Genomic DNA, 23,329 nt, shown 5'->3' on the forward strand with positions numbered 1-23,329 from the left:
ATTGTGCTCATTCAACAGGGCGTCCAGTTCGCCGACGATGAGCCTGGAAATAGGCGAATTGAGGCCATTGTAGCCGCAACGTGCATCCACACGATTGATGTCCTCACCGCCCATGAAGTAGATTTGTAAAAATGTATGTGGTTCGTTTGGCATTGGCAGCAATGAGCCTACTTTGTGGTATACTTGGCCTTTGATTTTGAACGTAGAATGGAATTGTTGACCATTTGCCGCAGTATTGTGAACTATCTCTGTTGCTCCGAACGAAGTCATTTGGAAGCATGAATTGAATGTGCGAATGGACTTCAGGAACAGGTTTGAATCTGGAACCGTGCCGATGAGCAAGCCGTTCAATGGTTCTGGTGGTATCTCAATTTCTGCTAGTTGCCCTTTTCCTGATGCGCAACACATCCCGGCTGACTCATGTTTGAATTTGAGCGCATGACAATGGGGACATTCTTTGTCCATAGCACCAATCAGCACTTTCGGATGAGCGGAATATTCAATATCTGGCTCGAACTCGAATGCGAGACGAAGGAACGAAGCAGATATAAATGTTCGATGTACTTGTTGGCGTTGTCGGTCATTTGCTCTGCGTGTGTTAACTACGAACCGGCGCGCTTGGCTCCGTTCCAATTGTCGTTGTTGATTTCGTTCAGCTCGTGCCTCTTATGATTGAGATGCACGCAATTGCGACATGCTTACACGCACGTTTTTGTTCTCTTGTTGGATTTGTTCGTCTGTTCTTTCTGCTCTACTATTTTGCATGTTTGTTGCTTTATTCGTTCGATGGCCTAAATGGCCCCCCTTGCGTCTTGCTGGCATTGTGCACTGTAATACACGCACATAAAAATAGGTAAATTAAAATAAATCGTACAAAATTTTGCACACACTGCGTTGTGATATGCCGAATGAAATGTCAAAATGACGCGACGCTTCTCTTGAATTCTTCTCGGACGTAGCGCCATCTGTCATTCAACAACATAAATAATTTCGTTCTGTTTGAAATACGAACGACGGTTAAATTTGTTCATACAAAAATAATAAAATCGCGATTAAAAATGGGAGGGTAGGGGTAGGAGAATTAAAATTTGGGGTTATAGGTATTTTTTATGCCAAATAATAAAAAAAATACAAAAAAAAAATGTCAAAAAAATAAAAGAAATTTTTTTCTGGATAGAGATACCCTAATCACCTAGCGGTAGGAAATATACTTGTTGACCTATTCTCATATCTACCAAATATACATTAAAAAATTCATAAAAATCGGTCGAGCCATTTCGGAGGAGTTCGACCACAAACATCGTGACACGAGATTTTTATATATATAGAGATAACATTTTTATGAGTTGTATCAATGATGTTTTTTACGTTTTGTAAAGTCCTTTCTTTTAAACTATTATAAATATTTAAGTTTCATTCGAGTTTTTTTATTTACCTTCGGAACAAAATTCGCCCGCGAGACGCGTTTGTAGTTTAGAGATCCTGCTATAAGGTAACTCAATAATCCTTTCATACATTCCACTCGCGGTGGGTATAATGAAATAAAGGCACATAAGTTTCTATGAATCACGTCCAAAACTGAATCTTGCCCACTCTATCCCAAATTGATACTCCATAACAGAAATCTGAAGTTCCTAAAACAAAAATGTCCTAAAAAATCTTAAATTGCGTTTTCCCGAAAGTGTTCTTTTTGGACGTAGGAAAACACCTGACCGAATACATACCTACTTCGCGTGGTAGGGCTTAATTGTTTCATACGGTATTGTTTCAATGAGACGCCCATGGCTTCAACCCCTGTTCGATAATTTAGGTAATTATTAAAAACATAATATCAATATTTTTCTGGCAGTTATTCGAATTTTAAAATTCGGACACATGTGCCTTGTATGGTGTATTTCTTAGCGTGTATTTTTTGTTATTTACAATTATTACATACTAACATTATTTTAATGATTACATTACCTGACACACAATATGTCTTCGTAATTGAAAAGATGTAATAGAACAGGGCCAAGTATCAAATGCAAAAGTATTCTAAGTGATAACACTATTAACCTGAATTTGGTCCAAAAGTACGTAATTTAATTCAATCGTGTAATGTAGTGTAGGGCCTAATCATCTTACAAATTACGCGTGAGTTCTTTACAGACATTGTTGTCGTAAAATATGTTTTTCAAATTTGTTTCTTTTTTTATAGATCGTCATTTTATTACACGCAACAAACAGGTTTGTTCGCAGACATATGTGAATATACGGGCGTGTACGCATAGAAAAAAACTTACCGACCTAATATGTTATAGATTAGGAGCGGAATGCAGAAACATTTGTCATAACTAAAATTTCCTTAGCAGAAAACACCATGCAGAAACATTGTCCTTAGTTAAGATCATTTCTATTGAAAATAATACCATATTTAAAAATTCTCGTTAGGTAAATTAGGTAAATTATTTTATAATTGTTAAACGATGACAAAAATATGACAACTGCATTTTATAAATGCAATAACTATAAATACATATTAATATTTAATTATAATACTCTTATGTTTCCGTTATAAGTCATTATACGTGATTCCACAGGCACCACAAGATTTTTTTTAACATGGTAACACTAGCGTCAATTGTCATTCTTCATCTGGTATTTTGTATTTCTGCGGGCTGGCGTATAAAAATAAAATAATATTCTGCAAGTACATGCCAAACGAATTAACGCAATCAATATCCATATTGAGATACATTGTTAAATGAATTTGAGTGTATGGACTGTGTTATAGACATGCGAATTTATTTTGACAGCAGCTGTCAGTGGTAAATGGTAATACAGAAGGGGAAGTGTTCATAACAAAAGTAGTCTATGGTTAAGGATTCCTTAACTCTATACTCAGGATTGTTTATAGTTAAGTCATGCTTTTCGGCGACTTATCCTTAGGAACGAAATCTTAGATTGTGCATTCCGCTCTAGGTCTTTGAGATTTGGTTGTATCAGTGGCAAAGGGTGGAGGTAGGCTGTTAATATCCGACATAAATAGTGCACGTTAAGCTTTGTCAGTCAAACGTATTTGTTTTCATTGAACTAATACTACAATGTGTAGATAGTGTTTATTAGTTTTTTAAATTCATATAAACCCTGCCCAATCCAAGCCATAGTAGATAATAGCAAAAAGTATTCGTTTATCTATAAAAATCTAGTATTATCCCATTAAACCAAACATAATTTTTGATAATTAGTCGTTGTTTTGTAAAAAGAGTGAATCAACCATTTTGGCGAAGTTTCAAATGACGCGTGAAAATTCAGTAGTTGCTGCGATTTTGCAACTTCCATGATAATACGTTTTTACACGTGTATTTTATTGTTATGGCCGCTATAATACGTACTGTCAGCAGTAAATCCATGCACGTATAAACGGGGTATTAATGATACATGGGTGGTTCACAATAATTATGGATCAAGTCCATCAAAATGGATCCTGAGATATTTGGACCTAAAGTTAAAACTCCTTTTGTATGCAGGAATGTTTTCACTGTACCTATATACTTACCATATTTTGATAGTACATGGATCAATTTTAATAAATAGTCAAACATAAAGTATATTCAGGCTTTATTAATATTAGCAAATTAATGGGGTCTAGGACGATTTGGCGCCGGGACAACTGGAGGCCACGGAATTCGAAAATAAATAGACGTTAGGTACTTAAAAAAAATATTTAGTATTATTATTTATATTTAAATGATTATATTATGATATAATAGTTGGTGAGAATGTAAATATGCAGACGTAAATAATGATTTAATCGTGCATGTGTTTAAGTTCCAACGAAAAAAGAGTTTTTTTATTTTATATGAAACCTTAGGCATGGTAATTCTCAATCCGCAATAAAGAATACATTATGTTAAGAGTAAAATGAATTAAAACTACTAAGTAGTAGATAGAAACTGATTAAAATACCTCGTCTACGTTCTGTATACGTGTCTACCACAGTGCGGCGTCCAATTGTCCGGAGTCCAGTTGTCCCATTCCCAATTAATGTTAGCAAATACATCTTTATACTGCTGAAGGACCTGTCAAAATGGACATTTTTCACATTCAATTTGATGTCTTATCAATACTAATATTGCCATTTATGCGGAAAGTTGTAGAGGTACGATTGTGATTATTATTATTATTATTAAGACAAATATATAAATCTGTTTTATCTAGCCACTAAAATAAAAAAAATCAAGTTTTATGAAAATTGGATTTGATCCATAATTATTGTGAATCAATCACCCATAATCAATGACATTATTAATGGACGACGCACTCAGTACAGTAGCTAGCAAGTAATTTCGCCCATAGTGATATTCGCACGTGCATAGGTAGACGTCACGCAATATCCATTATGCGATATCACGCATCGGGAATTTATAGCAATATCACCTTTATTGTAACGGCGTTAGAACAGTGTTTCAAGTATCAATGTTCGTTTTAGCGAACATGTTCGAACCGAACCATTCGGCAGACCCGACAAAAAGTTTCGGGAATTTATAGCAATATCACCTTTATTGTAATGGCGTTAGAACAGATTATGCCATTCGGCAGACCCGACAAATAAAGTGAGTGTCATTTTTTTTCCAGATGCTTCGTCCATATTAATGTCATTGCCCATAATACATACAAACTAGAAAAGTCATACCATATTAACATAGGCCTGATTTATTGTATAGTATCGTGTAATTTTTGTGTGAAGAAATTACTTGTAGGTATAAATAATATTGTACCTAACTATTCTTGATTCTGTCTCTATGATATCAACTAAGAACTTTTCCGTATCTACCTACATTTATCAATCATCAGCGAATTATCGGAATGATTTCAAATCTTACAAAATTGCAGTAATAGGTTTAGGTGGGCAGATTATCGTCGATTATGTGATTTATTACTTTTTTTCGCCTGGTAGGAAATCGTGCGGTAAATTTAAAATATTCTATTTAAATCTGAAATTACTCTAAACATGCCATAATAATAAATCTCATGTAAAAAATGAGGATCGCCGCCTGGTAGCCGGATGCCTGTCATACTTAACGCGCCCGACCCTGACTGTCTTAAAGCACTTTTTAACTGAACTAAATACGGATGAGAACCAAAAATATCCTAAACAAATGAATTGATTAAAAATACAATACTTATATTATTTTGTATTCACACGATGGGATATAATATATATCCGTATTTACATCAATGGCGAATACGCAATTGTTGAGCGGTTATTTAACATTTATCTTTAATTTGTAAAATTAATTTTATTATGACATTTTTGGATACTCGTACATAATCCTAGGTTTTTTTTTAAATTTACTCGTTGTCACCTCTATGCTAGAAGCACATTGCAATCACATCGCAACATTCATATTTTTTGCCAGTACTTGGTATTTAAAAATGTTATCAAGCAGAATGCTTCGACAGAATGAATGAATAGTGTCAGCTAGTAAAATATGCCAAAATATATCAGAACCATACTAAGGTCACCTCACGCGTATCCCGTCACACCACCAACACGTGATAGAACTTTATTTTTGAAACTTTACACATTTTTTAGTCGTGTAACTACTGTCACGTATCTTTGATGTTAGTGGTAAAGGGGCTACCCAGGAAATATAGAATTGATGGGAACTGCAATACTTAACGAGTGTGAAGTAACATGCAACTTACTGATCTCGAGTGTGGAAGAATATGGAATAAACTTAAACACCTGTCAAGAATAAGCTTGCCCTTCGTTCTGACAAATGCTTTCGGTTTATGCACTGGCGCTTGGCTTCAATATAGGTGTATTTGAATGTTGCAATATACACTATTGTACGTTTATAATGTGTGTTTCATTTTCGTAGGACACTCACACATTCAAAACCCTGCTTCAAAATGTAGTGTATTTGGGTATAGTCTATCTGAATTCTATTTATTAATCTGTTCTGTGAAGCTACCAATGTTTTAGTATTTTGTCAGTTTTGAATGTTCTGGTAGTTATAGCACGTGCGCTCACGTGACGTGACTGAAATGTGTTTCTAACATTATGATCAGTCTGAGGTTACTCTCCAAAATCATTCACTTTTCGAGGCTTTTGGATCATGGCGAAGTGTCTCCGAAGAATCGCACAGTACGCCGCAGGCGCACTGAGGACAGTCTTTCACTGATGCGCACCGCAGGTCGTGCAATATCGAGGCATCAGATATACCAGGACATCCTAAGCCTTTCTAAGCAGTCGTTGGCAGCACCACATTTCGAATACATCGACTTTTTTCTTTTACTTGGGTTACAATGTCCAGAATTCCACCCCATACATGACAATAGAAAATACTAATGCGTGCACCAAACATTTACATAATAATGTGTACCTACTGTCAAATTATGGAGTACCTATCTATTTGTAACTAATCTTAATCTGTTTGAACATAATACGAGGGTGGGTCAATAAGTCCTTAGAAAAGCCGACAGGTGGCGCGACTAGTACTGTAAGCGGTTTGTTTTCATGCAGCGGCACTACCGATTCAGTATGCTGCGAAGTTTCAATCAGATTGGTCGGGTTGTTGTGTGTTTCTCGTACATTTAAAAAAAAAATGCTTGTGGAAAATGGAAAAATGGAAAATGGAGAAAATTGAGTTTAGAGCTGTTATTAAACATTTTAATATAAAAGGGTTAACAGCAAAGGAAATGAAAAATGAGTTGGATTTAGTTCACGGCATATCTGCTCCTTCACTTGCAACTATTTATAACTGGTTAAATGAATTTAAACGTGGTCGTACATCAACAAAGGATGAACCACGCTCAGGACGTCCTGTAGAGGTGACTACACCAGAAATGATCAATAAAATCCACGATATGGTGTTAAGTGACCGAAGATTAAAGTTGAGTGAGATAATTGAGGTTACAGGGATCTCAAAAGGTAGCGTCATTTCTATTTTACATGACAAATTGGGCATGAAAAAAATTTCTGCAAGATGGGTGCCGCGTTTGCTCACAGTCGACAATAAACGCAATAGGGTGGTGGCCTCTAAAGCCCTGTTGTCGCTCATGCAACGCAATCCGGATGAATTTTTTCGTCGCTTTGTGACTGTAGATGAAACATGGATACACCACTATACTCCCGAGACGAAAGAACAGTCAAAGCAGTGGATTGCGAAAGGCGAACCATGTCCAAAGAAGGCGAAAACCGTAAAATCAGCTGGTAAGGTTATGGCTACTGTATTTTGGGATGCACGTGGAATTATTTTCGTTGACTATTTGGAAAAAGGAAAAACAATAACAGGGGACTATTATGCATCTTTATTGGACCAGCTAAAAAACAAAATTGAAGAAAAACGGCCTCATTTAAACAGGAAAAAAAATCCTCTTTCATCAGGACAATGCCCGTGTTCACACATGTTTACGATCAATGGCTAAAATTGAAGAATTGAAGTTCGAATTGGTCGACCACCCACCGTATTCGCCAGATTTAGCCCCCAGTGACTTTTTCCTTTTCCCAAACTTAAAAAAATGGCTAAGTGGACAAAGTTTTTTTTCAAATGAAGAAGTCATCGATCGGACAAATGCTTATTTTGAGGACCTTCCGAAAACTTATTTTTCTGACGGTTTAAAAAAAATGAGAAACGTCTAACCAAGTGTATTGAGCTCCAAGGAGATTATGTTGAGAAATAAAAAAAAAATACAAAAATAAAAACTGTTTTAATGCTTTTTTCTAAGGAATTATTGACCCACCCTCGTATTATGTTATTAGAAAAATAAATAAAATATAACTCGAAATGGGAAAGATTATTTAGTACATTTATAAAATTAATGGTATAATATTTAATTGCCGCGCGTTATGTTAGGTTTTACCTACTTTATTATATTGCTGGTATTTTGTAAGACACTGATTACTGTCTGAACTGACGTGTATTATAGTGCTATTCTTTTACTTTGTTATATGCGTTTACTACCAACTATTTAAGTAATATATATTTACGAAAGTACGTAGACTGTTGATTATCGAATTCAAATAAATCGTTTATTTATATAGCCTGGATAATGGTATGACCGGCGAAATAGCTATTGACTAGAAACGAGGAATTTAGTATTATTAAATATATTATTGTAGATATCTCTAATAACGACTAGGCACTTGTTGAAATTGAAAAAAAAAATGAAGCCATAATATTAATTTATTTACTTGAATGGAAATCATTTCGTAAAACAAACATAATTTCCACCAATTGTCTAAAGAACCTTTTTGCCAGGATATTTTTCTCATAGGTTTAAAAAGGTAGCACAGCACACATGCTATTTGTTTCAATATGAGGGAACATAGATAATGTTTGTTCTCAATATTATGCCAATTGTTATTTTTACATTTGCTATCAATACAAAGGCTACAGATGGTGGATTTTCCCCATCATTTTTATCTAAATTCAATGTTTGTATCATACATTTTGTCTCCTTCATAAATGATATTAAAATATCTATCTATCTTATGCCTAAAACAACTAAATATTACGAATTAGTATTTCGTCGCATCCTTATTATACACAGCATTAAAAATACACTTAAAATAAACAATATTGATTTATTAGTTTAATTAATGTTTTGGCCATAAATATTCCTTTCGTTGCAATAAACCAGTCATGACCTCATATTAACTTCTATAATACCAAGTTGACAGTTTTTTCAGGTTCTTTGGTTATTTTTTCAGAAACCGGGCATGACACGTTTGTTTTCATTTGAATGCTTCTGCCAGGAAGCCAGATGTATAAAAAAACTAAATATACAGAGATTCGTGAGAACATATGCCATATTATAACAGTGCTTCTAAACATTTTCCTCTTCATTAACACTATTCAAATTACAAACCGTTCGCGACGCACTGAAGAATATTTATCACTTTTTTAAGACTATAAACTACTTGACATATTTTTCGTATTTCAATGAGATACTTGCGCCAGTTAAAGAGAATATAAATTTTTAATGTCTGGGTCGATGCTTGAAAGAGCTATTCGTAATTCCTTATTAAGAAATCTTAAAGATTACATTTTTAATTATATATTTTGAATTTTACTGTAGGTATTCGTAGGTATTCAGGCGCGCACACAGAAAATGGTATGTGGGGCTCGATTTAAAAAAAACATATAATTTTTTTATTATCGTTTTTATTGTGATTGGCGGGGGGAGGGGGTTCGGGCATTTACAAAATCTGGCATATTGTGCCATTGACTTTATCGTTGATTCATTTACTTACAGCTTCTCGTCGCTTTAACTGTGGACTATATACTTTTCCGGGTTAATTTTATACACTCAGAAAACCCGCATGTTATATTAAGCGATGAAACCCTGGCCTGCAAGTATAACTGCGAGTCACTGCTACGACATGTCACATCCATACATAAATCGAGGGCGCGTGGCTTAACTGCCATAATTAGTATTAGGATCGTTAACGTCCATTTGTGTCGTCCGCGATGTTTTGTTTTTTTTACATGCTCCGTCAGAATATTAAATCCAAACATTGGCTACCCCAGAAGATTGCACCAATTCCACACCACGCCGCGGAGTGTCTCCCAATGACACGAACCTTGCGTGTCTCGTAGGATGTCGAGAGGAGTAGGACCTATCAGTTGAGAAGGTTGCTCTACAGCCAAATCACCCGGGGCACGATCCTTAGTTATAAGGTTCTGATTAAGAATAGTTAGTAATATAATAAATAATAGCTATTTTTTCGTTTCTGGAGGGTTCCGGACCCGAAACTCTCCTTCTCCTGTTTGCGCGCCTGTAGGAACGTAAATATATTTTTTGCCATATTTCCCAAACTATTTGGGAAGCTTTGCCATAGAAGATCTAATAAAATGACGTAGGTACCTACTACATATTATTATGTAAGTAAGGTCATCGAAAAAAAGCTGTTTATATTTGGGAACATGTCACTATTTTTATGTTTGTATGTTTGCGATTGTATAATAAAGTTTTTTTGACGTATTTTGCGGTTATTGTATTAATTATAAATTAATACTGCAGTTTTTCCCAAACGTTGGTACGCGCATCTCTAATGGTACTCAATATATTCGGGGTTCGCGGTTCACCCTTTTTATCGTAAAATGTTTGACATCAGTTATTTAGTTCAGCGTACAGCTCTAATATACCTACAGGATAGACACTCTCCGCGTGTGAAATACAAAACTTTCCCACTTCTTAGCAATGCAAAAGACCACGAGGCCAAATTACAGTAGTGTAATGCAGCACTAAACAATCACAGAAACACCCGTGCTTTGAAAAATCACATACCTACATTTATTGTGACCTCGCTCGCACATGCGTTGTGTAACAAAATTGACACGTCGCGACGTTCGTACCTATCAGAATGTTATACTGCATTGTAATAATTTCTACGGTTACTGAGTTTGTCCCATTAAATCAGTTCTGCAATATTTTCAGTTTTCGTCCTGGTATCAATCCTCCCCCACAATAACATTCCACCCCTTCATTCCCACGATTCCCCTCATATTCACCCAGAGCCGGAGGGCGGATTGTTAGTACATATTATTTGGTTGAAAGAAGAGGTTATGATCGAGAAATTATTTTTTTGAAATATCGAGAATGAGATTCTCGAAAATTTTTGAAATTGTTACTAGGCTAAGCTGCCGACCGCAATTGGACTTTTTGACCAGAAGAGCTGAGAGAGATCTCGACATTGATTCTGAACGGAATTTTTCTCTATTTTTTTGGCTGGCAGAAGTTAAAAATGACTAAGTACGATGATTCTGAATGAAATTTCTCAATGAAACATTTATTTTGGCCGCTTTAGAAGCTAAACAACTGTCGACCTTGACTGGAATGGTTTTTTTTAAATATCAAAAATGCTTAAAAAATTTAACTTCATAATGTCTATTTAACGAAAATTCCCGAGAAATCAAAAAACTAATCTCGAAGTCTCTAGAAAACATATTACAGCAAAATGTTGACATTAAAATCCCTTACATCTGAACCTGAACGGAATAATAAATTGAAATTATTTGATTGGGAGGTCAGAAAACCACTCAGAACTACTCAAAACATAATTCGTCGTGAAATACCTACAAAGATACTAGTAAAATCTGTCGCTTAAAGGGCATTAGCATGTATTGAATTAAATTTGGGAATACTGTATAAATAAATCACATACATAGGTACCTAAATAATATACGAGGGTGGGTCAATAAGTCCTTAGAAAAGCCGACAGATGGCGCGACTAGTACTGTAAGCGGTTTGTTTTCATGCAGCGGCACTACCGATTCAGTATGCTGCGAAGTTTCAATCAGATTGGTCGGGTTGTTGTGTGTTTCTCGTACATTTAAAAAAAAAATTGCTTGTTTACAAAAATGGAGAAAATTGAGTTTAGAGCTGTTATTAAACATTTTAATATAAAAGGGTTAACAGCAAAGGAAATGAAAAATGAGTTGGATTTAGTTCACGGCATATCTGCTCCTTCACTTGCAACTATTTATAACTGGTTAAATGAATTTAAACGTGGTCGTACATCAACAAAGGATGAACCACGCTCAGGACGTCCTGTAGAGGTGACTACACCAGAAATGATCAATAAAATCCACGATATGGTGTTAAGTGACCGAAGATTAAAGTTGAGTGAGATAATTGAGGTTACAGGGATCTCAAAAGGTAGCGTCATTTCTATTTTACATGATAAATTGGGCATGAAAAAAATTTCTGCAAGATGGGTGCCGCGTTTGCTCACAGTCGACAATAAACGCAATAGGGTGGTGGCCTCTAAAGCCCTGTTGTCGCTCATGCAACGCAATCCGGATGAATTTTTTCGTCGCTTTGTGACTGTAGATGAAACATGGATACACCACTATACTCCCGAGACGAAAAAACAGTCAAAGCAGTGGATTGCGAAAGGCGAACCATGTCCAAAGAAGGCGAAAACCGTAAAATCAGCTGGTAAGGTTATGGCTACTGTATTTTGGGATGCACGTGGAATTATTTTCGTTGACTATTTGGAAAAAGGAAAAACAATAACAGGGGATTATTATGCATCTTTATTGGACCAGCTAAAAAACAAAATTGAAGAAAAACGGCCTCATTTAAACAGGAAAAAAATCCTCTTTCATCAGGACAATGCCCGTGTTCACACATGTTTACGATCAATGGCTAAAATTGAAGAATTGAAGTTCGAATTGGTCGACCACCCACCGTATTCGCCAGATTTAGCCCCCAGTGACTTTTTCCTTTTCCCAAACTTAAAAAAATGGCTAAGTGGACAACGTTTTTTTTCAAATGAAGAAGTCATCGATCGGACAAATGCTTATTTTGAGGACCTTCCGAAAACTTATTTTTCTGACGGTTTAAAAAAAATTGAGAAACGTCTAACCAAGTGTATTGAGCTCCAAGGAGATTATGTTGAGAAATAAAAAAAAATACAAAAATAAAAACTGTTTTAATGCTTTTTTCTAAGGAATTATTGACCCACCCTCGTACATTTTAAATTGTATTGATGTAAAATTTATAATTTGTTCTCATATTCAGAATGTGAGAACGATTAAATTGACCAAAATCAAACAATCGTTAGAAATGATCTTACGATTTTTTACTATCTTTTTTGCAGGAATGTCGTTCATCTATAATATAAAAATTAATATTTGTTTGTTTGTTTGTTTGTATTTTATGCGCTGCCATACCGTTCATCCGATTGCGATAAAACTTTGTCAACTTATTGCTTGCACTTGCGCGCAGATTATAGGCTATATCTTATATATAAAAATGAAAGTCTGCCTGTCTGTCTGTCCTATGCGTTCCTATACCATTCATCCGATTGCGATGAAACTTTGGTGAGTAGTTGTGTGCACACCCGCGAAGGTTTCTGAATTAGAAAAATCATCATCTTCTTCTTCTTCGTTATATCTTCTTTTATTCATATGTTTTCTATACCATTCATCCGATTGTGATAAAACCTTCGTCAGTGTTTGTGGTAACACCCGCAAAGGTTTCTCAATTAGTACAACCGTCTTCTTCTTGATTCTATCTTCTTTTATTTGTATGGTTCCTATACCATTTATCCGATTGCAATGAAACTTTCGTCAGTTGTTGTGCCCACACCCGCGAAGGTTTCTGAATTAGTACAACCATCTTATTCTTCTTCTTCATTCTATCTTCTTTCTATCATCTTTTATTCGTATGGTTCATATACCATTCGTCCGATTGCAATGAAATTTTGATAAAGTGTTGTACTCACGCCCGCAAAGGGTTTTGAATTGGTACCACCATTTTCTTCATCTTTTTCTTCTATTCTATCTTCTTATATTCGTATGCGTTCTTATACCATTCATCCGATTGCGATGAAATTTTAATCGGTTGTTGTGCGCACGCCCGCAAAGGTTTCTGAATTAGTACAACTTCGAAAGAGCGGAGCTGTTTGCCAGGGTCCGTCCTCACACGGGCCCAATTGGTCATGGAGATCTGGTAGCAACCGAGGTCAACTTTGCGGCATTTGAGAAATTTGCAGCGTCGTATGGGGAGCGGGATAGTCCCGACTCTTCTGTAGACTAATCCATTTTAATTCGTGACACTCAGTATGCGGGTACACAAAGCGCTTAACGTCAGCGGACAGCAGAGCCAGTACAAAAAACAAAAATTTTCTTTCTTAACTTTCTTCTTTAAGCACTACGGTGCATGGTTGCAGCATCAGTCCCGTGCGGCTCCGTCTCGGGACGGAATGAGTACTTAAAATCACTTCTTTCAGACACGTTTAAAGCGTCATAGAAAGCGACCGTGCATATCCACGGTTGTGCATATATGACGGGTGGTGGTGGGCACTTAAACGTATCTTCTTCTTCTTCTATTCGTGTGCGTTCCTATACCATTCATCTGATTGCAATAAAACTTTGGTGAGTTGTCGTGTGCACGCTCGCGAAGATTTCTGACTTAGAAAATCATCTTCTTCTATTCGTATGCGTTCCTATACCATTCATCCGATTGCGATGAAACTTTTGTCAGTTGTTGCTCGCACACCTGCGAAGGTTTCTAAATTAGTATTATATAAAATACAAAGTTTGTTGTTTGTTTGTTCCATCAAATTTTGAATTTTTTTACTACATATCAATACTATTAATAACGTTTGCATATTTCGGATTCGATTTTAATTTAGTGTTCTTTTGTTTGACCTTTACTCCTATTAGAATTACTTTCATATTGCCATATTGTATTACACAGATATTTTAATATTAAAATGGTAATTACTTATTATTATTTTTTAAATGTCTAAGATAAATGTATCCACGAAGCGACACTGTGCGAAGCCGGATACTTCAGCTTTTTATTATAATAATCAAGTAAAGTTCGGCATGCATGAATGATAACATTGTAGTTTACCCAACGCCTGTGTAAAATGCACGTAATAGATTCCTGCGGATCTATTCTATACACAAGGCGATTATCGACTGCTAAAGTTAAGTATTTATTACATACCTATTTGTATTGAGGTATATATTATAATTGTTACAATAAGTTAGCCGGCTAAACAGCCAAAACTGTCTATCTCGCTCTAAATTTTATCACAGCCAAGAGAGGTGCCGTTAAAATAGAGCACTTATTGCAACAATTACAACAAATTTATTGTAATCGTTACAATAAGTGCTATATTTTTGATACAAACCTACCCTAAGTTTGATAATATCTATCACTTTAGCGGTCGATAAGTATAGAATTAACCCACTGATCATTGAAATGCAGATTTCGTTTCTAATCCATAATTATTCAACATTTACTGTTAATGACTATAATTATGGTCATTATCATTCCTTCTATACTTTTTAAAGCATGATTTAAAGTTTTAGTTATATATTACGATTACATTGTCACATATTCGTGAGACCGTGAGAGCATATTAATAATTAATCCAATAATAAATACCACGTCAATTATAATTATTATTCGACATTTTGAATCGTGACAGGTGGACGTTTTCCAAGCGCCACTTTTATAGAAACAGAAAATATTGTAATGATAATTAAGATAATAGCTTTCGCGATGTTTCGTATGATTAATTGCGTCTATTTTGACATTTTCGTGTCGCCTGGGGCAAAAAACATTTGACACTCCTAAATGTGTAGTTCCGCTTGAGTTCCGATGTTTTTATTTTGCAGCAGAACTTTTTTATGCGGCGATTTTTACAGGCCGACAATAATGCAATCAACTGTTACACTACAAAATAAATTTGACTTTTTTTAAACGACTCAAAATATAAAATAATTTAATATACATTTTGTTTATAGCGGAGCATATGGGCCGCGCCACAGGTTGGAGGTTATGTTAAGGTTATACCTCAGTTGAGGCATGGTCTAAAAAGATCGTGGGTAGGCGATGGGCGGATTGTGCAAATGACGCGTGCCGAACGAAATATAATTTGTCATATAAATCCAACATGCATCCATTTAATGTTCTGTTTATTGTTCTATTAGTAACAATAATAATGTATTCATTGACATGTTTTCTTTTTCAAGTAAATGGGTCATCTTTACACGATTTAATTAGTCATCTTTACACGATTTAAGAGTTAATACCCCCGTCGCCATCAAGAAACAAATTGACGTGTTCACAGCTCGACGTTCGCTCTCCAATTGCCAGCCGCAGCGAGTCCAAAATTTCGTCGCACCTATAGTTGAAAATTATTTGCTGTTTCACTGAAGTACCATTTTAACAGGCCCTATTTTAGGAGGAGTGGCTATCAATCATTCAACCAACCCATCGGTTCCTTACATAGGCCAAACACATATGCTTTTTTTCAGACAGGCGCTCTGTAGCCAATCTCTATATACCTACCAATGGGTCTATAATATTATCTACAATATCACGAGTAACTATGTCTTCCTACCTGTATACTTCCCATTACTGTAAATTTTACACAAATACATGGAGGTACTTATACTTGATCCTTATTAGCATGGCATATAGCTGGAATATAAAATATGCTGTCCTGCTTTGACATTTCTCTCGCGCAGTGGCCAATAGAATAAAAAAATAGTGTAGGACCACATAGTATCAAATATCTCAACATTTGTCAATACGATGTAACATTTCACGCATTGCGTTGGTGGCATTTTAACTTTCATTAATATATTTATATAATATATGTATATGGGGCTACAAAGCCCACGATGGTCGAGTGGCTTAAGCGTTTGCTTATAATGTCGTGGGTTCCTGGTTCGAATCCTAGGTTTGTCAACTACACATATCGTTTTTCAATTTGTGTTGAGTCAGGGTATGGACCTAATAGGTTGAGCAAGTGGCTAACGTCTATTTCACAAAAAAAACAAATCTGTTAATACAGCCTACACTCTGTGGAGGCCCATATTATCCTCTAAGGATCAAACATAGTGAAGTAGTAGTAGTAGTTCATAGGTGTTTTTGATTTATATTGTTCTTGTGTTGTGTTCTGATAATGATCTAAATTAAGAAAACATATGTTTTTAAAGGACAGTGTCTTAAATTCATAGTTAATCTACGTGATTGACTGATTTATGAATGTTACATACCTATATACAATGTTACATACGTATGCCAATAGACAGGGACAGCATATCGTCTGATTTAACTAACGATATGACTTCTTGCAGCATATCGATTATAAGTAGACCTAGGTAGTTGGTATTCATATTATTGAAAATAATTATTAATACCAAATCAGAGTTTCCCCGTTTCGGATTTCATTTAAAACATTTATTATATTTCACAAGTGCGTTAACCGATAAATTCAGTCAAAAACGATACATCGATACCTAATTTTACATGAAAAAACAAACAAACCACTTAAAACACATACCTAATGGTTTAAAATAATTCAAATACGATATTTGTTCATATAAAAGCAATATGCACCTACTTCAAATGTGTAAAGCGATGTCGGTATTTTTTCATGTATTATGTTTGCGATTGTCATTGAAAACTGTGAGGCACCTTGATTAACCTTGACATGTCTGATTTTTCATAGTTTAGTTACGGGTTTTCGTGTTTTAATTCCATATATCCTGTACCTCAATAGCAATAACATTTGCTATTCGTGTACCCTGTTACATGCATAATTAGTTTATTTGTCAAAATAAAATGCTAAGAATGATATGGAAGTATAATTGAATAGAGTCGTAAAAAAGACCGCCAATTTACGTTTATGGCTCAGGCACATGCAACATGTTTTTTTGATTTGTCACAATAAAAGAAAATAATTAAAATTATTTGCAATATTTAGACTAAGGTCATATGTATTATATTATCAAAAAGTACTTTTGCATATTAGATACTGTGGTTGTTTAATTAAATCGAAAGAATGTATCTAATTTATAAAATGTTTATATCTCTTTATTGGACACTTTTTTAATTTAGTTCAAATGAAAATGACTATCTTTTTATAGTCATAAATACCTACATATCAGTTGGGCGATTATAATTATTAAGTTTTTTTCTTCTAATAAATCAAAAATAAATCGTGCACTATCATTCCATTCAAATATTATATAAAGGAAATGGAGTTATGTGTGCCATGTTAATACGAGGGGCTCTATAAAAGTTACTGGTGTCTCATTATTATTTGATTTTATAGTAGGTGTAGTAAAAAAATATATAATATATATTATATATGCAGTAAATTAATAGATATTAGTAGGTGATAAAGCTCCTTTCGAATTCAGGTTGGAATATATATCTTGCTACTCCTAACCCCAACGGTCACCTCGGACGAATAGATTCTAATACATTTTACAAAGGGTAATTTTGATTCGCATATATTTATTTATTTAAGAAAACAAAACATTGTGGACATAACAAATCTAAATTCAAGACGTTCACAACATGAGATTTACATTATAACAAATATTACCCTCACAAAAGAGAAGAAGAGAATATAATACGAGTATATCATAATAAAAAAATACCTACAATTATTTTATACAGAGAAATAAAATTTTGAAAACAAAAAAACATACAATTTTTTTATAAATAAATTTACACGTACAAGCGACATGATGTGGTTATAAGAACTGTCTCCACGTATATAACTACGTTATCTGATGTGTTTCAAATTCAAGTTTTTAATTAAAAGAATCTTACATTGCATACTTATTAAATCTTGCGTCTATTCACTTATAATATTATATACATCATATATATATATTCACACGAATATAATATATATATTTTTTTTAATTATAATGTATTCTTAGTGCAACATAGATGCAGATGCAAGGGTTCAATAACTAACAAGTGGATTAGTGTTGACGCCATCATTATCTTGATTTCTTGTCAGCAGCATCATCACTATTTCACTAATTCAATTAATTACAATATCGGTTGCTTGTTTATTAAGGTTATCAAGGATTTAATTTTTGCTCTATATTTTTTTCAATGTCATAGAACCAAGTCCAAATGAAATATCGTAGTTTTGAAATAATTGAATTCAAAGATTGTAGCCTATTTAACACATAAAACAATGAATATAATATTTGGGGGACAACTATAATTATTGGTAAAAAAAAACAAAGCCAAGAAACCATACTTATAGAAGTGGCATTTTAACAGAGGTGTAGGTATGCCGTGTATGTGAAGCAAGTTACTTTTACTGTAGTGTTTTACTATAGTACACTCTTGTAAATACGCATAATTTCATAGGCTGCTATTTTGTGAATAACTCTGGAATAAAAATGAAATTTAGATACGGACAGTTTTACTGTTGGATAGAGAATTGCATAGTGGCAGTATAGTTAATTCCAAACTGCATTAGATATTATTTTAAGATACTTAGGCAAAGCCCATTGACGCAGCGAGTGGGGCGCTCGCGCAAAATTTCTACAAGTGGCGCATAAATCGTCGAAAATACAACGTAATCAAATACGCCAGCGCACACTGGATTTGACGACGCCTTGTGCCCGTCTGCCGCATGAGTCACCGTTTTTCGCTTCTCGGCGATATGAATTAACGAAAATACAACGGAGCCATTCATTGAACACGGCTAGCAAAATCACGCTCCTCGAAGCGTCGTCGATAAGACGGGCGAGAAGCCATTATATAAGAACAGTGTACGCTTTGTTTAGTTATTGCGTGTCCGATATTTAATTACAAGCTCCGAGAAATAATATAATATTTTTATTGCTTTGTTATGAGAGACGCTGTAATAATAATTATTTTGTGCTTCTTGGGCCCCTTATTACATAGGTGAAGGGTAATGCGCGGCAAGAGGCGTGTGATTATGGTTATGAATATACGCTTCTTACGCCGACTGCGCCCGCTCGTCCGTCTTGGTGGGCTTTATGCCTTAAGATCACGACGGCGATTCATTTTTTTTAAATTATATTTCGACTTTTCTTGGGAAGGTGCGAAATAATAATATATTTTAACGGTAATCTGACGTATTTATTTAACTATCCCTCCCAGTCTTATTATGCATGTATGGACATATAGAATTTAATCGCTATATAAGTTAGTATGTTAGACTGATAAAGAATTTGTTCGACCCAAATCTTTTGACGTATCACGTAACTTAAACTTCCATTTTGTGTTTTTATTTTATACCTTTCAGTGTTGCCATTCAAGATTACTTTTTTTTGCAAGCTCAGCAACACAATGGCGGCTAGATGCGCCAGAAAGTAGATCGACTTTTCGCTACCGGCTTACGCCACAGTCGATCGACATAATCGACGTAATCAATGTGTCGATTTAGTCGATGCCCCTAGGCGTATAACGACCCACATCTTTTTCGATTAAATAAAGAATACTTTGTAAAATAATAGGTGTCACTTGACTGCATGTAAAGAAAAATCGATGATTGATAAAGGCAGGTACGTACCTACCAAAGTAGATTCATATGTATAGTTTAAATTGTTCACAGTGTTTTGACCCTCTACACATGGCGTATACCTATGCAATATGATCTGGAGTTAAAGTTAACACGCTCAAATTTTAATTCAATATAATTTAAAATACCTACGTAGCATTCTTCATTTAAGAAACAACATATTACGAGAAAGCCTCAGAAACATATCTATCAGACATAATATATTAGAAAACATATAGGACCGAGTGAGATTAAGTTAGTAAAATTATTTCAGTGGCGAAGGGTAGATGTATGGCGTAGGCTGTAGACTGGCATAAATAGTGCACTGATAAATTTATACGGTGTAATTTTATTTTGAGCCAACCCTGTCGTATCATGAATGAATGGTGTTATTGCATTCCCGCAAAAAGTGCATCACCGTTACATTCGCTTACCTATTCGCCGATCTAAAGAAAACTATACCCATCAATTTTTAGTTTTACTTTGACGAGTTTTTTTTACGATTTCACAGGTAAATTGGCAATTTTATGCCTAATTACTGCACTGTTTAGAGATGGTCAAAAGTTTTGTAATTTAGACTGACTACTGTATGTCAAAAGTATTACCAAATAAAAGTGATGCATACCGAATAAGTTTTATGGGCTTTCGCGGTTATTGTCAGGTCCATGTATCCGTCATTAATTGAGTATTTACTCACTAGACTTTCATATAGAATTTACGATACAAATGTTAAACTATTTATTATAGCACTGCTATTTATATTATAGTCTGCATTTAATTGTTTCCCAAACTTGTGACTTGCTAGCAATGACATTATTAATGGACAGCGCACTCAATACAGTAGCTAGCAAGTAAATTCGCGCATAGCGACATTCGCACATATATAGGTAGACGTCACGCAAGTTCCATTATGCGATATCATGCATCGGGAATTTATAGCAATATGACCTGTATTACGTTAGAACAGTTTCTAGTATCAATGTTCATTTGAGCGAACCCGTTCGAACCGAACCATTCGGCAGACCCGACAAAAAGCATCGGGAATTTATAGCAATATCACCTTTATTGTAATGGCGTTAGAACAGATTATGCCATTCGGCAGACCCGACGAAAAAGTGAGTGTCATTTTTTTCCAGATGCTTCGTCCATGTAAGTACACCTTTAGAGACAGACTATATTAATAATACACTACCGGCATAGATACTTACCCCATTCTTTCACGATAAATTAGAGTTTTTTAATTATTCGGAACAGTCAGTTTTAAAAACTTCATTCAAAATCAGATGTGAGAGTTTTTTTGCTTCTTCTGACCCGTCAACTATATTATATTTGTCTTTCAAATTCAAATAATGCGGTTTTTTGCCTATTACTTTACTTTCTTATTACTAACTTATAGTACGATGGGCAAATCTGCGTGAATAACTTACTGATTAGTCAAATATTTTTTCGATAAAGTATACCATTTAAATCTTTTCCGTAGGTACCACAGTTTGGAAATCACTGTTCTATATTATATGCTTACTTTTAAGCCCTAATCAATACAGTTGATTCTTGATTTTCGAGGTCGTGGTAACCGGGCAATATACTAACCGTGATGAAAAGAGGGGAATATCATAATTCATACTAGTCGTAATAGTTATAGTGCAAAACTTCGAACGATTGTATTCACTGTGTACCTATCTATGGTGAGAATTTTTTTTATGCGTTCTAATGTTTCGTATTATTTGTAGGTGGCTTAACTGAGTAGTAAGAAGTGATCCAATATTAGTATTATATTTTTACTCATTTTCTGTCGACGTAATTTATGGACGTTTACTGTGTACAGTGAAATTTGAAAGAATATTGCGATAATCACTTAGTTTTCAATATTTTCTTTGATGCTTTGGATTACTTTATTATGAAAACGATTATTATACATTTTCCTATATGCCCCGAGAAATCAGAGCCATCTATACTTATGTATTTTTTATACTGACTGGATAATTAATGAATATACGATTTCATCATAATATTATATTATTATCTTTTTTCAATATTAATTATTTTAATATCTCTCTATTATGTATGTACCTTCGTTTACTTTTAGTTATTATAAATCATCAAAGTCATTTTGTATTGATATTATTTCAAAGCAATCTTCAATGGAAGATCATCTAGTATTTAGCCCACATTTTTTTGTTTATTTGGCAATCAACGGTTTCACTTTCTAATTGGAATTCTTGGACCAGTTACGTATTATAATTTGTATGAACGATGTGAAATAAAATGTACACCATCTTCTTATATAATTGCAGTACAATGTGGAAATATTTATCAATTTATTATACTTATTCTCTAAATGACCTACTTTAATGAACGAGTACCAAATATTATGAAAAATTTACTATAATAAATCGAGTGTGTAGACTTTCATATTATAATATGTAATTATCTACCGTAAAGTGGGTATAAATTGCACCAGAATCAAATAAGTTTTTTAGATGCCTAATTGAAATTTTTGTTTCATAGGGGTTAGTTGGACCGATCAATGTGGGTGTATCGGGTATCTTCTAAACCAGTTATTGTATGCGTTTATTATGATGAAAATAAAACTAAACTATTATTACCATTATCTTGGATTTTTATTTGCGCAGTATAATATATGTAAAACTAGACTTGCCCCCTACCTGCCCCACTCTTTTATCAGCTACACTACTTCTTCCAAGTGTTGTAATACTGTAAAAACAGATGAGTAACTGGATATAGTAAATTTAACAAAATATAGAATATTTAAATTTTAATTAAATATTGGTCTTCTTTCCTATAATACTTAAGTATAATATATATAATTTAATGAGTTTCTAAATCTATTAATTCTTTTTAGTGTAATACAATGAGTATGTTGCTTTAATCATAATGTTCATGTTTAATCATGATCATAAAAAATACTTCATGGTAAAAAAAACTACTTTAAACTAACGAAGGTTGCCTGATGAAGAAATGTAGGCTGTAGTAGGTAACTGAAACAAAGTCCTTGGACGTCCATACTTACATGACTTCAATTTGCATTTTGTTTCATCTTCAGGATTTTACTGATACAATTTCCTAACAGATGTTTTTCTAAATAAAAGTAATGACTAACCGGTTGAAGCGCAAGTCGAAATTGTGCTGAAAAAATATATGGACTCATTAGCTGGTCTTCTTATCCAATAGACCACCCAAGTCAAATGTGCGTAAAATAACATAGTCGTTGGAAGCTTCAGTCGTTTCATATATAAAGCAGACATTGCTAAGATCTCAAGGACTAATCGTATCAAACTACATGCAACAAAACTTTGGATTATCCCAAGCAGCTGTGTTAGTAGAAGATTCTATAGAATTGGATACAATATATAGATGTCTGTGAATCCTAAATGCAATACTTATAGAAAGATGACTGTTGGTATTTTTTTACCTTTGGAACGTCTAAGTTATTAAAAATTATATTTCTTAATAATAAGGTAGGCTTTAAATAATCGCCTAGTATGGAGTCTTCGCCAC

General features: G+C 34.3%; 1 protein-coding gene across 2 annotated transcripts in view; it reads left to right on the plus strand.

Moving 5' to 3' along the window:
* Window positions 1-23,329, plus strand: part of jvl (javelin-like) — a 479,502-nt gene that overhangs the window by 51,373 nt on the left and 404,800 nt on the right. The gene's annotated exons all lie outside the window — the stretch shown is intronic.

This window comes from Rhyacophila brunnea, unplaced genomic scaffold, assembly GCF_057557595.1.
Source record: "Rhyacophila brunnea isolate RB1 unplaced genomic scaffold, BYU_Rbru_1.0 scaffold_11, whole genome shotgun sequence".
NCBI classification, from domain to species: domain Eukaryota; kingdom Metazoa; phylum Arthropoda; class Insecta; order Trichoptera; family Rhyacophilidae; genus Rhyacophila; species Rhyacophila brunnea.